At 43.5% G+C, this 12,762-nt stretch overlaps 1 protein-coding gene across 1 annotated transcript in view; it reads right to left on the minus strand.

Annotated features, from left to right (window-relative positions):
- RBM6 (RNA binding motif protein 6) overlaps positions 1–10,747 on the minus strand; it is a 105,590-nt gene extending 94,843 nt beyond the window's left edge. Inside the window, exon 1 of the mRNA XM_044253533.1 lies at positions 10,577–10,747. The gene's annotated coding sequence lies outside the window, so the exon portion shown is untranslated. The remainder of the gene's footprint in view (positions 1–10,576) is intronic.
- Positions 10,748–12,762: the final 2,015 nt, after the last annotated feature.

Genomic DNA, 12,762 nt, shown 5'->3' on the forward strand with positions numbered 1-12,762 from the left:
TAGTCAGTTAAGCATCTGCCCTTCAGCTCCGGTCATGATCCCAGGGTCCTAGGATCGAGCCCCGAATCAGGCTCCCTGCTCAGTAAGGAACCAGTTTCTCCCCCTCTCTCTGCCTGCCACTCCCCTTGCTCGTGTTCGATTAAATAAATAAATTTAAAAATCTTAAAAAAAAAAAGTGGAATTGCTGGCTCACATGGTAATTCTATTTTTAATTTATGAGGAATCACCATACTGTTTTCTACCAGTTTCTCCATTCTACATTCCTAGCAATAGGGCACAAAGGTTCTGTCATGGACTGAATTGTGCCCCCTCATCCCATTCATATGCTAAACTCCTAACCCCAATGGGTTTGTCCATGAAGAGAGGGCTTTTAAGGACATAAAGTTAAAAGAGGTCTTTTTTTTTTTTTTTGGGGGGGGGGAAGGCAGCTATGCTCACCACTATACCGCCAATGCAGATTTTTTTTTTTTTTAAGATTTTATTTATTCATTTGACAGACAGAGATCACAGGTAGGCAAAGAGGCAGGCAAAAAGAGAGGAAGGGAAGCAGGCTTCCCGCCAAGAAGAGAGCCCGACTCGGGGCTCGATTCCAGGACCCTGGGATCATGACCTGAGCCGAAGGCAGAGGCTTTAACCCACTGAGCCACCAGGCGCCCCTAAAAGAGGTCTTAAGAGTGGGACACTAATCCAGTAAGTCTGGTGTCAGAGGAAGAGACACTGGGAATGCATGCACAGAGGAAAGTTTGTGTGCGGACACAGCAAGAAGGCAGTCTTCTTCTGCAAGCCAAGGAGAAAGGCCTTACCAACACCCAACCCTGCTGATGACTTGATCTTAGAATTTAGCCTCCAGGGTGCCTGGGTGGCTCAGTGGGTTAAGCCGCTGCCTTCGGCTCAGGTCATGATCTCAGGGTCCTGGGATCGAGTCCCACATCGGGCTCTTTGCTCTGCAGGGAGCCTGCTTCCTCCTCTCTCTCTCTCTGCCTGCCTCTCTGCCTACTTGTGATCTCTCTCTGTCAAATAAATAAATAAAATCTTTAAAAAAAAAAAAAAGAATTTAGCCTCCAGAGCAAGAGAAAATAAATTTCTGTTATTTAAGTCACTTCATCCGTGGTATGCTATTATAGCAGTCCTAGGAAAATAATACAAGTTTCAATTTCATCCACACCATCTTGTTATTTTGTTTTGGAGGTGTTTTGTTGTTGTTCTGATAATCATCACCCTAATGGGTGTGAAGTGGCATTTCTCTGTCATTTTGATTTGCATTTCCCTAATCATTCATGATGATGAACCTCTTTGCAGGACTTATTGGTCATATATATAACCTTCTTTAGAGAAGTAACTATAGAAGTCCTTTGCCCATTTTTGAATCAGGTTGTATTTTTGTTGTTGAGTTTAGAACCTTACTATATATTCTGGATATTAATTATCAGACATGTGATTTACAAATATCTTCTCCAATTCTGTGGGGTATGTTTTTACTCTGTTCACAGTGTTCTTTGGTGAAGGAAAGTTTTTCATTTTGATGAAGTCTTATTTGTCTATTTTTCCTTTTGTTGACTACGTCTTTGGTGTCACACCCAGGAGATCATTTCCAAATCCAATGTATTTATGGTTTTAGGTTGGTTTTTTTTTTTTAGATTTTATTTATTAATTTGAGAGAGAGCACACAAGCAGGGGGAAGAGGAAGAGAGAGAAGTAGATGCCCGGCTGAACCAGAAGCCCAACATGGGGCTTGATCCCAGGACCAGGAGATCACGACCCAAGCCGAAGGCAGGCACTTTAACCATCTAAGTGGCCACCCAGGTGCCCCTAGTTCTTATATGTAGAAGCAAAATTCATTCTTAGAAGAATATTTATGGAAGGTGAAGTTTTGCACACTTATTCCTTTAATATCTTTTTTTTTAAAGATTTTATTTATTTGACAGAGAGAGATTACAAGTAGGCAGAGAGGCAGGCAGAGAGAGAGAGGAGGAAGCAGGCTCCCTGCTGAGCAGAGAGCCCGATGCGCGACTTGATCCCAGGACCCTGAGATCATGACCTGAGCCGAAGGCAGCGGCTTAACCCACTGAGCCACCCAGGCACCCTATTCCTTTAAATCCATATGCAAGGATGCCTGGGTGGCTCAGTCAGTTGAGCACTGCACTCTTGATTTTGGCTCAGGTCATGATCTCCGGGTTGTGAGACTGAGCCCCATGTCAGGCTCCACACTCAGTGCAGTCTGCCTCTCTCCCTCCATCTCCCTCTACCCCTCCCCCTGCTCATGCCTTCTCTTTCTCTCTATAAAACGAATAAATCTTTAAAAAGGGGGCACCTGGGTGGCTCAGTGGGTTAAAACCTCTGCCTTCAGTTCGGGTCATGATCCCAGAGTCCTGGGATCGAGCCCCACATCGGGCTCTCTGTCCAGCAGGGAGCCTGCCTCCCCGCCTACTTGTAATCTCTATCTGTCAAATAAATAAATAAAATCTTAAAAAAAAAAACTTTAAAAATATACATATACATACGCCTGCATTCTCCCTGGAATGATTTTGTGTACCCACAGGTTGAAGACTGTAGTTTGAAGAACCTGCACTTATACTTCTCTATCACTCAACTTCTTTTTTTGCCTATATTCCCATTCTGTAGACTGCTGCTTTTTTGCTTACAAACACTCAAGTCTTTCTCATGCAAAAATACACACACACACACAAATACAAAACCTTTAAATATATATATGTATTTTTTTTTTAAGAGAGAGACACAGTGAGAGAGGTAACACAAGTAGGGGGATGGGGGGAGCGAGAAGCAGACCTCCAGCCAAGCAGGGAGCTGGATGTAGGGCTCAATCCCAGGACCCCGGCATCACAACACGAGTTGAAGGCAGACCTCTAACTACTGAGCCACCCAGGCACCCTACCTTTAAATATTATTTAAATAAATGTCCACCAAATATTGCTAACCCCCAAGGCTCTACACTGTTTCTTAACACTTTTCTTTTTTTTTTTTTTTTGTAATTAACATATAATGTATTATTTGCTTCAGGGGTACAGGTCTGTGAATCATCAGTCTTAAACACAGTTCACAGCACTCACCATAGCACATACCCTCCCCAATATTCATAACCCAGCCACTACTCTATCCCTCCTCCTCCCAGGCCCCAGCAATCCTCAGTTTGTTTCCTGAGATGACAAGTCTCTTATGGTTTGTCTCCCTCCCCAGTCCCATCTTGTTCCATTTTTTCCCTCCCTACCCCCCATAACCTGCCTCTCAAATTCCTCATTCAGACACATCATATGATAATTGTCTTTCCTGGATTGACTTATTTCACCTTAGCACTATCCTTGATCCACCTAGGAATTCTTTTTTTTTTTTTCCACCTAGGAATTCTTGATTCCTAGGTGCTATGAAGTGACTGTTTGTACCTACCCCCCCACATTTTTTTTTTTTTAAAGATTTTGTTTATTTATTTGACAGATCACAAACAGGCAGCAGGCAGGCAGAGAGAGGAAGGGAAGCAGGCTCCCTGCTGAGCAGAGAGCCTGATGTGGGGCTCGATCCCAGGACCCTGGGATCATGACCTGAGCCAAAGGCAGATGCTTTAACCCACTGAGCCACCCAGGCGCCCCCCTCACCCCCCACATTCTAATACTCAATGTGATGATACTGGGAGGTGGGGGCCTTGAGAGGTAACTGGGTCATGAGAGTGGAGCACTTATGAATGGGATTAGTGCTCTTGTAAGAAAAGACAAAAAAAAAAAAAAAAGATTTGTCTCTCAGCCAAATAAAGACACAGTAAGAAGGCAGCTGTCTGCAAATCAAAAGGATTTTCACCTGGACCAAATCAGAAGGAACCCTGACCTTGAACTTCCCTGCCTCCAGAACTATGAGGAATAAATTTTTACTGTTCAAGTCACCCAGTCCATGTTACTTTGTTATGGCAGCCAAAGCTGACTAGACATGAGGAATTGCATCTATTCCCAATTTAATCACAGTAACTGCCATCTCTACAATGATAATTTCCACATCTTCCTCTTAGATTTCCCCTGTAAAGTCCAAATTGCCTGCCAGAAATCACCACTTGGCTATCTCACAGGAATCTCAAAGTCATGTACAAATTAGACTTAATACTGCAGGAAGACATTTAAATACTTCATTAGAGCTGCTTTTTCTTATAACAGAAATTTCCCAGGGCACCTGCGTGGCTCAGTCGGTTAAGTGTCTGCCTTTGGCTCAGGTCATGATCTCGGGGTCCTGGGACTGAGCCCCACATCAGGCTCCCTGCTCAATGGGTAGCCTGCTTCTCCCTCTCCCGCTCCCTCTGCTTGTGCACACACACCCTCTCTAATAAATAAATAAATATTTGTAATAAAGAAATAGAAATTCCCCAGGTTTAAATATTTTTATATCCTGATTCCTAATAGCAGCAAATTAGTCAGGCTCCTAATTCAAGAGTGAGTTTTGTAAGCCAGTACAGTGTAGGAGAAAAGGCCTAAAAGTGCCGTCTCTGGACATATTCTGCTTAGGTTCAGAGCTGGATTGCCTGAAGGTAAATCTTGTTTCTGCCACACCACAGGACCTTAAGCAAGTATTTAACTAAATGCTTCAGTTTACTTATATGTAAAATCAGTATAAAGCTAATGTCTACTTCATACAGTTATCAGAAACGGAATGAAAATGCAAATCTATTAAAACAGTGGCCAATAAGTAAAATGCTCAATAAATGTTACCTATTACTACTTTAAGAGTTTATTTCAAAAATCACTGAGATTTGGAATGCATTCCCATTGAGGTAGTCTGATTTGGCTAAATGACTGACATTAAAAATCTGATCTTCCAATTAGATTATATGACATTTTATAAATTAAGTCTGCTGCTCTAAAGCGTATATATATATATAAAGCAAACATACAATATATATTGTGCCAAAAAATACATCCTTTGTGGCCATTTACGATAGAAATGTTAAAGCACTAACACTGACTTAAAAATGTGTAAGGTGGGGCGCCTGGGTGGATCAGAGGGTTAAGTCTCTGCCTTCGGGTCAGGTCATGATCTCAAGGTCCGGGGATCAAGCCCTGCATCGGGCTCTCTGCTCAGCAGGGAACCTGCTTCTCCCTCTCTCTGCCTGCTTCTCTGCCTACTTGTGATCTCTGTCAAAAATAAATAAAACCTTAAAAAAAATATGTAAGATGGTAGTAAGTTTTTCAAAATTTTAGTGGGAATTTTTTTTTAATTTTATGTGGTCCAAGAATAAAAGGATTTCAAGACCACTGGTCTAGTGCACATGTTTTTTTTGCTTTGTTTTATTTTTTAAGATTTTATTTATTTGACAGAGAGAGAGCATACAAGCAGGGGGAGTGGCAGAGAGAGGGAGAAGCAGACTCCCCACTGAGCAGGGAACCTGATGCAGGGCTGGATCCCAGGACCCTGGGGATCATGACCTGAGCCAAAAGCAGATCTTAACCAACTGAGCCACCCGGGCACCCCATAGTGCATGTGTTTTAGAGTCAGAATGCCTGGTTTGAACCAGAACTCCAGTTTTCTATTTTTAAGAAAGATTTTATTTATTTATTTGACAGAGAGAGAGAGAACTCGAGAGGGAAAGCAAGAGCGAGCACAGCAGAGGGAGCAGCAGGCAGAGGGAGAGGATGAGGGAGAAGCAGACCCACAGCGCAGGGCGCCCAATGAGGAGGGCTTGATCCCAGGACTGGGATCATTACCTGAGCCGAAGGCAGACACGTAATGACTGGGCCACCCAGGTGCCTCAGAACTCCAGTTTGCACCTCTGAGAAATTATTTAACTTCTATAGGTCTCAAAGCTCTCCTATGTTATAGGAATAATGGTACCTACCTCATACGATTACTATCAGGAGTAAATGAGATCATGCATAAGAAGCAATCATATTCATAGCCCCATTGTTCATAATAGCCCCAAAATGGAAATAATCCAAATGTCCATCCATAAGTGAATGGCTGAACCAAAAGAAATACACCATAAAAAAAAAGCCACAACATGGATGAACCTCAAAAAAGCATTGCAAGTGAAAGAAGCCAGACACAAACGAAAGAATTGTATAATTCCAATTATATGAAATTTCTAGAAAACATAAAACTACAGAGATAAGAAGCAAATCAGTAGATACTAGGACTTGCAGTTGGAGAAGTGGGGATAAACAACAAACAGGAAGTAAGGAATGTTTTGAGGTGCTGGAAATCTAAATCTGAACAGTGATAATGATTACATCAAAATGAACACTTACAATGAAGGAATTTTATGATATGTAAACTACATCTCCAAAAAAAGTTTTAAAGAATTTTATTTTTTTAAGATTTTATTTATTAATTTGACAGAGAGAGAAAAAGAGAGAGATCACAAGTAGGCTGAGAGGCAGGCAGAGAGGGAGAGGAGGAAGCAGGCTCCCTGCTGAGCAGAGAGCCCAATGTGGGGCTCGATCCCAGGACCCTGGGATATGACCCGAACTGAAGGCAGAGGTTTTAACCCATTGAGCCACCCAGGAACCCCAGAAGTTTTAAAGAATTTTAAAACAATGTAACAAATACTATTACTACTACTACTATGCTCAGATTTTTTTTTAAGATTTTATTTATTTATTTGACAGAGATCACAACTAGGCAGAGGCGGGGGGGGGGGGGGGGGGGCGGGGAGCCGGCTCTGCGCTGAGCAGAGAGCCCAATGCGGGGCTCGATCCCAGGACTCTGGGATCATGACCTGAGCTGAAGACAGAGGCTTTAACCCACTGAGCCACGCAAGTGCCCCATGCTCAGATTTTTAAAATCATAATAGTATTAAGCTGGAAAGGATCTTCCTTAGTAAGTCTAATCCTACTCTCCAAAATGAGAGTAATAAAGACAAGCATAGCCGAATGCTGACTCTACCGCAGTTAGGCACCCTCATTTATTCATTGCAAGTCCTTTGTAGGGTAAACTCAGTTACTATTCCCACTTTATAGACCACGCAACCGAGGCTCAAACAGGTTGTAATTTGACCCAAAACAATATAACTAATATGAGAAAAATCCAACATGCAAACTCAAGACGGTCTGAGTCTAAAGCCAATGCTTAGAAAAAACCCATCCTGAAATTCATATGGAATTTCAAAAGACTCTGAATAGCCAAAACAATCTTGAAAAAGAACATAGTTGGAGGAGACACACTTCCCGATTTCAACTTACTACAAAGCTACAGTTATCAAAACCATGTGGTATTGGTATAAGGACAAACATACAGATCAGTGGAAAAGAGAAACCAGAACTAAATTCTTACATATATGGTCAGGATATTTTCAACAAGGGTATCAAGATTATCAAGGGGAAAAGACATACTTTTCAACAAATGCTCATAGGAAAACTGGATATCCAAGTGCAGAAGAGTGAAGTGGGACCTTTACCTAACACCACACACCAAATTTATCTCAAAATGCATCAAAGACCTAAAAGTAAGTGCTAAACTATGAAACACTTACAATAATAGGGGGAAAGCTTCACGCATTAGATTTGACAATGATCTCTTGGCGATGACACCAAAGGCACAGTCAACAAAAGAAAAGCAGGCAAATTAGATTTCATCAAAATGGAAAACTCTCCTGCATCAAAGACCACTATAGAGTAAAAAAGCACCCCACAGACTGGAAGAAAATATTTACAAATCACATATCTGATAAAAGGTTAATATACAGAATAGGCACATGCCCATGTTCACAGCAGCATGACTGACAATAGCCAAAAGGTGGAAACAACACAGTTGTCTACCAACAAATGAAGAAACAAAACAAAATGTGACCTATTCACACCAATGGAATATTTATTCAGCCGTAAAAGAGAATGAGTATGTCAATTACATCTCAATTTTTAAAATATACTTTTTGTAATTTTTAAAAAAGGAATGAAGTTTGGGGCGTCTGGCTGGCTCAGTTAAAGAGTGATCAACTCTTGATCTTGGGTTTGTAAGTTTGAGCCTCATGATGGGTGTAAAGATAAATAAATAAACAAACTTAAAAAAAGAAAAAAAGGAATGAAGTTTGGATGCCTGCTATGACATTATTGAGCCGTGAAAACATTATGGTAAGTGAAACATAAAGGGACAAATATTGTATGATTTCACTTATATGGGATACCTAAAATAGGCAAATTCAGAGGGATTTAAAGTCACCAGGGGCTAGATGGAAGGAACAATGAGAGTCATTTGCTTAATGGATAGAGTTTCTGTTCAGGGTGATGAAAAAGTTTTGGAAACAGTGGTCACGGTTGCACCACACTGTGTATGTAACTAATGCACTGAATTTTACACTTAAAAGTGGCTTGGGGTGTCTGGCTGGCTTAATTGGAAGTGTGGCTTTTGGTCTCCTGGTAATGAGTTACAGCCCATGTTGGGTGTAAAGATTCCTTAATTAAACAAACTTAAAAAAAAAATAAAAAGAAACGGTTTAAATAGCGAATTTTGTTACAACATATGTAACAAAATACATTTACCACAACCTTGTAAAGAAATTAGCAATGTAATATATAAAAAGCATTGAATTATACACTTTAAATGGTTAACTGTATGGCATATGAATTATGAATTATATCTCAACAAAGCTGCTTTAAAAAAAGACAACCGTGGTGGCTAACATTTATGAACACCTTCTGCACACCTGGCACTGTTCTAAGGGCATTACATATACCTCACAACAACCTTATTTCACATATGAGAAAACTTAAGTAAGGTAATTTATCCAATGTCACTGAATTAGTGGAGGAGTGAAGGATTCAAAACCTATCAGATTCCAGAGCTCCCCCAGTTACCCACTCTGCTATTCTGAGTCCCACACCATGAAAGGACGGTTATAAAATGCATTCAACAGATGCCCCATTAACTAAGTAAATGAAATGAAGACGGTATTGTGGGAGTGTGGCAGAAAAATTAATTCTAAGTACTTGGTATATGGCTAAAAAAAGTCCATCAAGGAATGATTTATAATCTTTAAGATTTCAGAACCTTCCCATAGTTTTAATTTTAATACAATCCTGAATCTGATCATTAACAGCAGTTTATACATTTAAACACTGGCACAATTCTATTACCTTGCTCAAGTATCTGCAATAAGAGAGTTCATTTAGTAACATGCACTCATCTCCCCCACCCAGGCCTTCACAAGTCTCTTCAGAAAGGCTAGAAACAACCCAGGATCCTAAAGGCAACAAAAATAAACCCAACTCTGGTAACAGAATTCTATCAAGAAGGGTGCTACAGGGGCGCCTGGGTGGCTCAGTGGGTTGAAGCCTCTGCCTTCGGCTCAGGTCGTGATCTCAGGGTCCTGGGATCGAGCCCTACATTGGGCTCTCTGCTCAGCAGGGAGCCTGCTTCCCCCCTCTCTCTCTGCCAGCCTCTCTGCCTACTTGTGATCTCTCTCTGTCAAATAAATAAATAAAATCTTAAAAAAAAAAAAAAAAAAAAAGAAGGGTGCTACAGATGTCCAGAAAAAAGACCTAGTACCTTCCCTATAGGTTAAATACCTAGTTAGATGCCAAGGTTCATGTCCAACTTGTCTGTGTTTCACCGAAACAGTAACACGCCATTAGTTACTTTATACATTGCCAGTCCTTCGGTCATCCATCAGTTCTTCATACCTCTCCCTACAGTCCTCACAAGTTGGCTGATGTTGACATTATCAACTATTCACACTGGTGGCATTACTCAACAGAAAGTTGAAGACTAACAAACCTAGGGTACAATCCAGAGTTCAGAAAATGAACCAAGTGACCAAGCGCATCAGAGTCTACTGAACTCCTTCACTTATATCCAGCAACTCTGACCCTCACATGCAAAACCTGGAATATGCAAAAAACAAAACAAAACAAAACCGTTACTCTTAAAAAGTTTTGGTACCTTACATGCACCTTTTTATTTTAAAAAATGCGCTCCTAGGGTTGAATCCAGCAGTACATCAAAACTAAAGTTAGGAGAAAAACACAGATTTACAACGACAAAAGGAATCTGAAGAGTATATACGAAAAAACATCCCTCCTCTCACATTCTCCCAACGGGCGCAGAACCCACCAGACCACTCCCCCGCCTCCAGGTTCTACAGCCCCGCGTGCCGGGCTCCGAGCTCTCGCACCCTGTGGTCCCGCCGAGCTCACTGGTGTCTAGCCAGGTCTAAGGACGAGGCTACGTGCTAGGCACAAGAAGGCCTCCCTCTCGAGCGATGCCTCAGAACTGGATCACATTCCTGCAAAAGCAGGAAAAAAAGGAAGAAAGGGCCGACCTGCGGCCCCGCAAACCAGAAACACCAAACCGTAACCACGCGCCAACCCCTTACCCCGCAGCCGGCAGCCCCGAGGCTAGACCGGTAATTCTACCACCGCACCGGGCCCCGCCCCGGGTCCGCGACCGTTCCGGGGCGTTCCTCCCGAGGGCGGCGCCTGCCTCACCACACCGCCACTTGGCTCTCTTCTTCCCGAGCGAGGCCGCGGCCGTCCCGCGACACCGAAGCCGCAGCTTCCAGGCCTCGCGGACCCGCGACTTCTATAGCGGCCTGGCAAGCTGGCTCTTTCCCCGCAGGCTCCGGCACGCCCTCTCTACTGCCCCAGGCCCTTACCGAGGCAGCGCGGCCTCCGCGGCCCGCTCCTCCTAATCCTCAGCCGCCGCCACCGACCCAGCGTCGCGGAGACCGGAACTTCCTCCGCGCCGGGCCGCTGCCTCCACAAAGGCGCCGCGCCGCCGCCTTCAGCGCTCGGCCCGCCGGGAGATAGAGTACAGCGGCAGGTCGCGCCGACTCCACTCCCGCCGTCCCTCGCGCGTGTTGGGGCGGGGCTACCTACGGGGCGAGGCGAGAGGGCACGCTGCTCGGCGGCGTCCAATGGGAGGGCGTGCTTCCCCAGGTTCGCTGGGCCTGCTGGGGGTGTGGTTTAGACCCTGGTTGGTCTTCCTGTGCTGTTTGGAATTGAACAAGATTTGCCGTCTGTCTGCAGTTGGCTTGGACTCTCCGAGTTTTACTCTCCTCCAGGAGCGGATACCAAGCCTTGGTCGGCCTAGTTCGAGAAAGCCTTCTTTCCCGTCATTGTGAAGGCAAAGGAAGGGAGACTTCTCAGGCCTAAGCCTTCCGGAGAAATGGTTGTCGGACCACACCAGCGCCTGACTCTTGACCCCTTCAGTCCAGGAGCTTAGCCATTTTTGCCCAAGACCCGAGGATAGGTGCAAGAGAAGCTCTTGAATTAGGGAAGAAGTAATCAGAGAGGCTCGTCCCCTTTTTACTCTGAGGGGGTTTCCAAGTTAGGCATCCCCTGCTCAAGAATATCAAGCAAATACCAACTATGTTAAAGGTTCAGTGGTCCTACCTATGAGGGAAAATCCACCCACCTTCCACAGGGCCTTGCTAGGTCTCAAGCAATAAATCTGGCCAAGGGTGACCTATGAGGTCTCGGAACTGGAAGGCTATCTGCAAATCTCCCAGTCCAGCAGAAACACTTTCAGTTTGCAGCTCACTTCCAGAATCTCCTTACGTTAATCTTCAAATGGCAAGGTCCAAGCTTCCAGATGGGTTATCTACACTGTTAATATGCTTGCTGGTTCCGGCCACCTGGTGTTTCTACCAGAAAGGTAACCTGATTTTGTAGCCTAAATTCAACATCATGGGATCAAAGGAATCTGCTGCAAGAAAAGTCTATAAAGCATTCTAAAGTAAAGCAATTCTTATCTGCAGAGAAAGGAGGTATTTGGGTTAAGTAGTCTTTAAAATTATCTTCCCACTTTTCAGGCATCTTGTCTGGAAGTCATTCCTTCATTTGAGAACTATATGAAGGGCCTGTGTGTGCCAGGCACTGTATCAGGTGCTGGGGATACAGGAACAAACAAAGCTGATAGAATTTGCTGCCCTGCTGGATATGGGTGTGGGGTAGTTTTTGGAGGAGGACAAAAAACTAAACAAGATGTACAATCTCTGCTGAAATGAGTTTGGTTTCTGTAAAAAGGAAGATGGAAAGTCATTGGAGGGCTCTAAATAGAATAATACCATAACTTCAGGTCCATGTTATACCATCCCTCTGGCTGCTGTGTGGAAATAGGCTAAAGGTAGGAAGGGCAGAAGCCATGCAGCCAATTAGGAGTCTGTTGCAATAATGCAACCACAGAAGGATGGTACTTGTACCTGTGTGGTAACAGTAGAAATGGGAGGTTGGGATGAGGGCAGAGAGGGAAGAATGTGGGCAAAGCAGTTTTGGTAGGAAAAACAGGAGCTCAGTTTGCGGTAGGTTGAATTTTTGGTGCCTAGTATTCAAGTGACACATGGAATTGGTAGTTGGATACATCAGTCTGGAATTCAGGGTAAAAGGTTAGTGTTAGAGATGCAAATCTGGGAGGTACAAGCATATTGCTGGTGCCAGTATCTGAAGCCATGGACTTAGATGAGGTAACCAAAGGGTGACCAAGGAAATAAGGGAGTGAGTGTAGACAGGAGAGCAGAGTTCCAACCCTGAGCCAGGGGACACACCAGCACTAAGAAGTTTCGAGGAAGAGAAGGAACAGCTAGCTACACGGAACTGTGGGTACTTTGACTTTGCTTCCCAAACTGAACCATTGTTCGTGGATCTCTCCCTTATCAGATAGTACTTTGTCCTCTTCTGAAGAGATTAATGGTATTAAGGAACTAATTATTGTTGCCTTATACCCAGTCTCCTTGGGTAATAATAATTGCTGCTCTTTATCAAACTATATGGCTGGCATTGTGCTGGCACTTCCTTATCTCATTTAATTTTTATAATAATCATATGATGAAACCCCTTTTAT

Source organism: Neovison vison, chromosome 6 (genome assembly GCF_020171115.1).
Source record: "Neovison vison isolate M4711 chromosome 6, ASM_NN_V1, whole genome shotgun sequence".
In the NCBI taxonomy this organism is placed as follows: Eukaryota; Metazoa; Chordata; class Mammalia; order Carnivora; family Mustelidae; genus Neogale; species Neogale vison.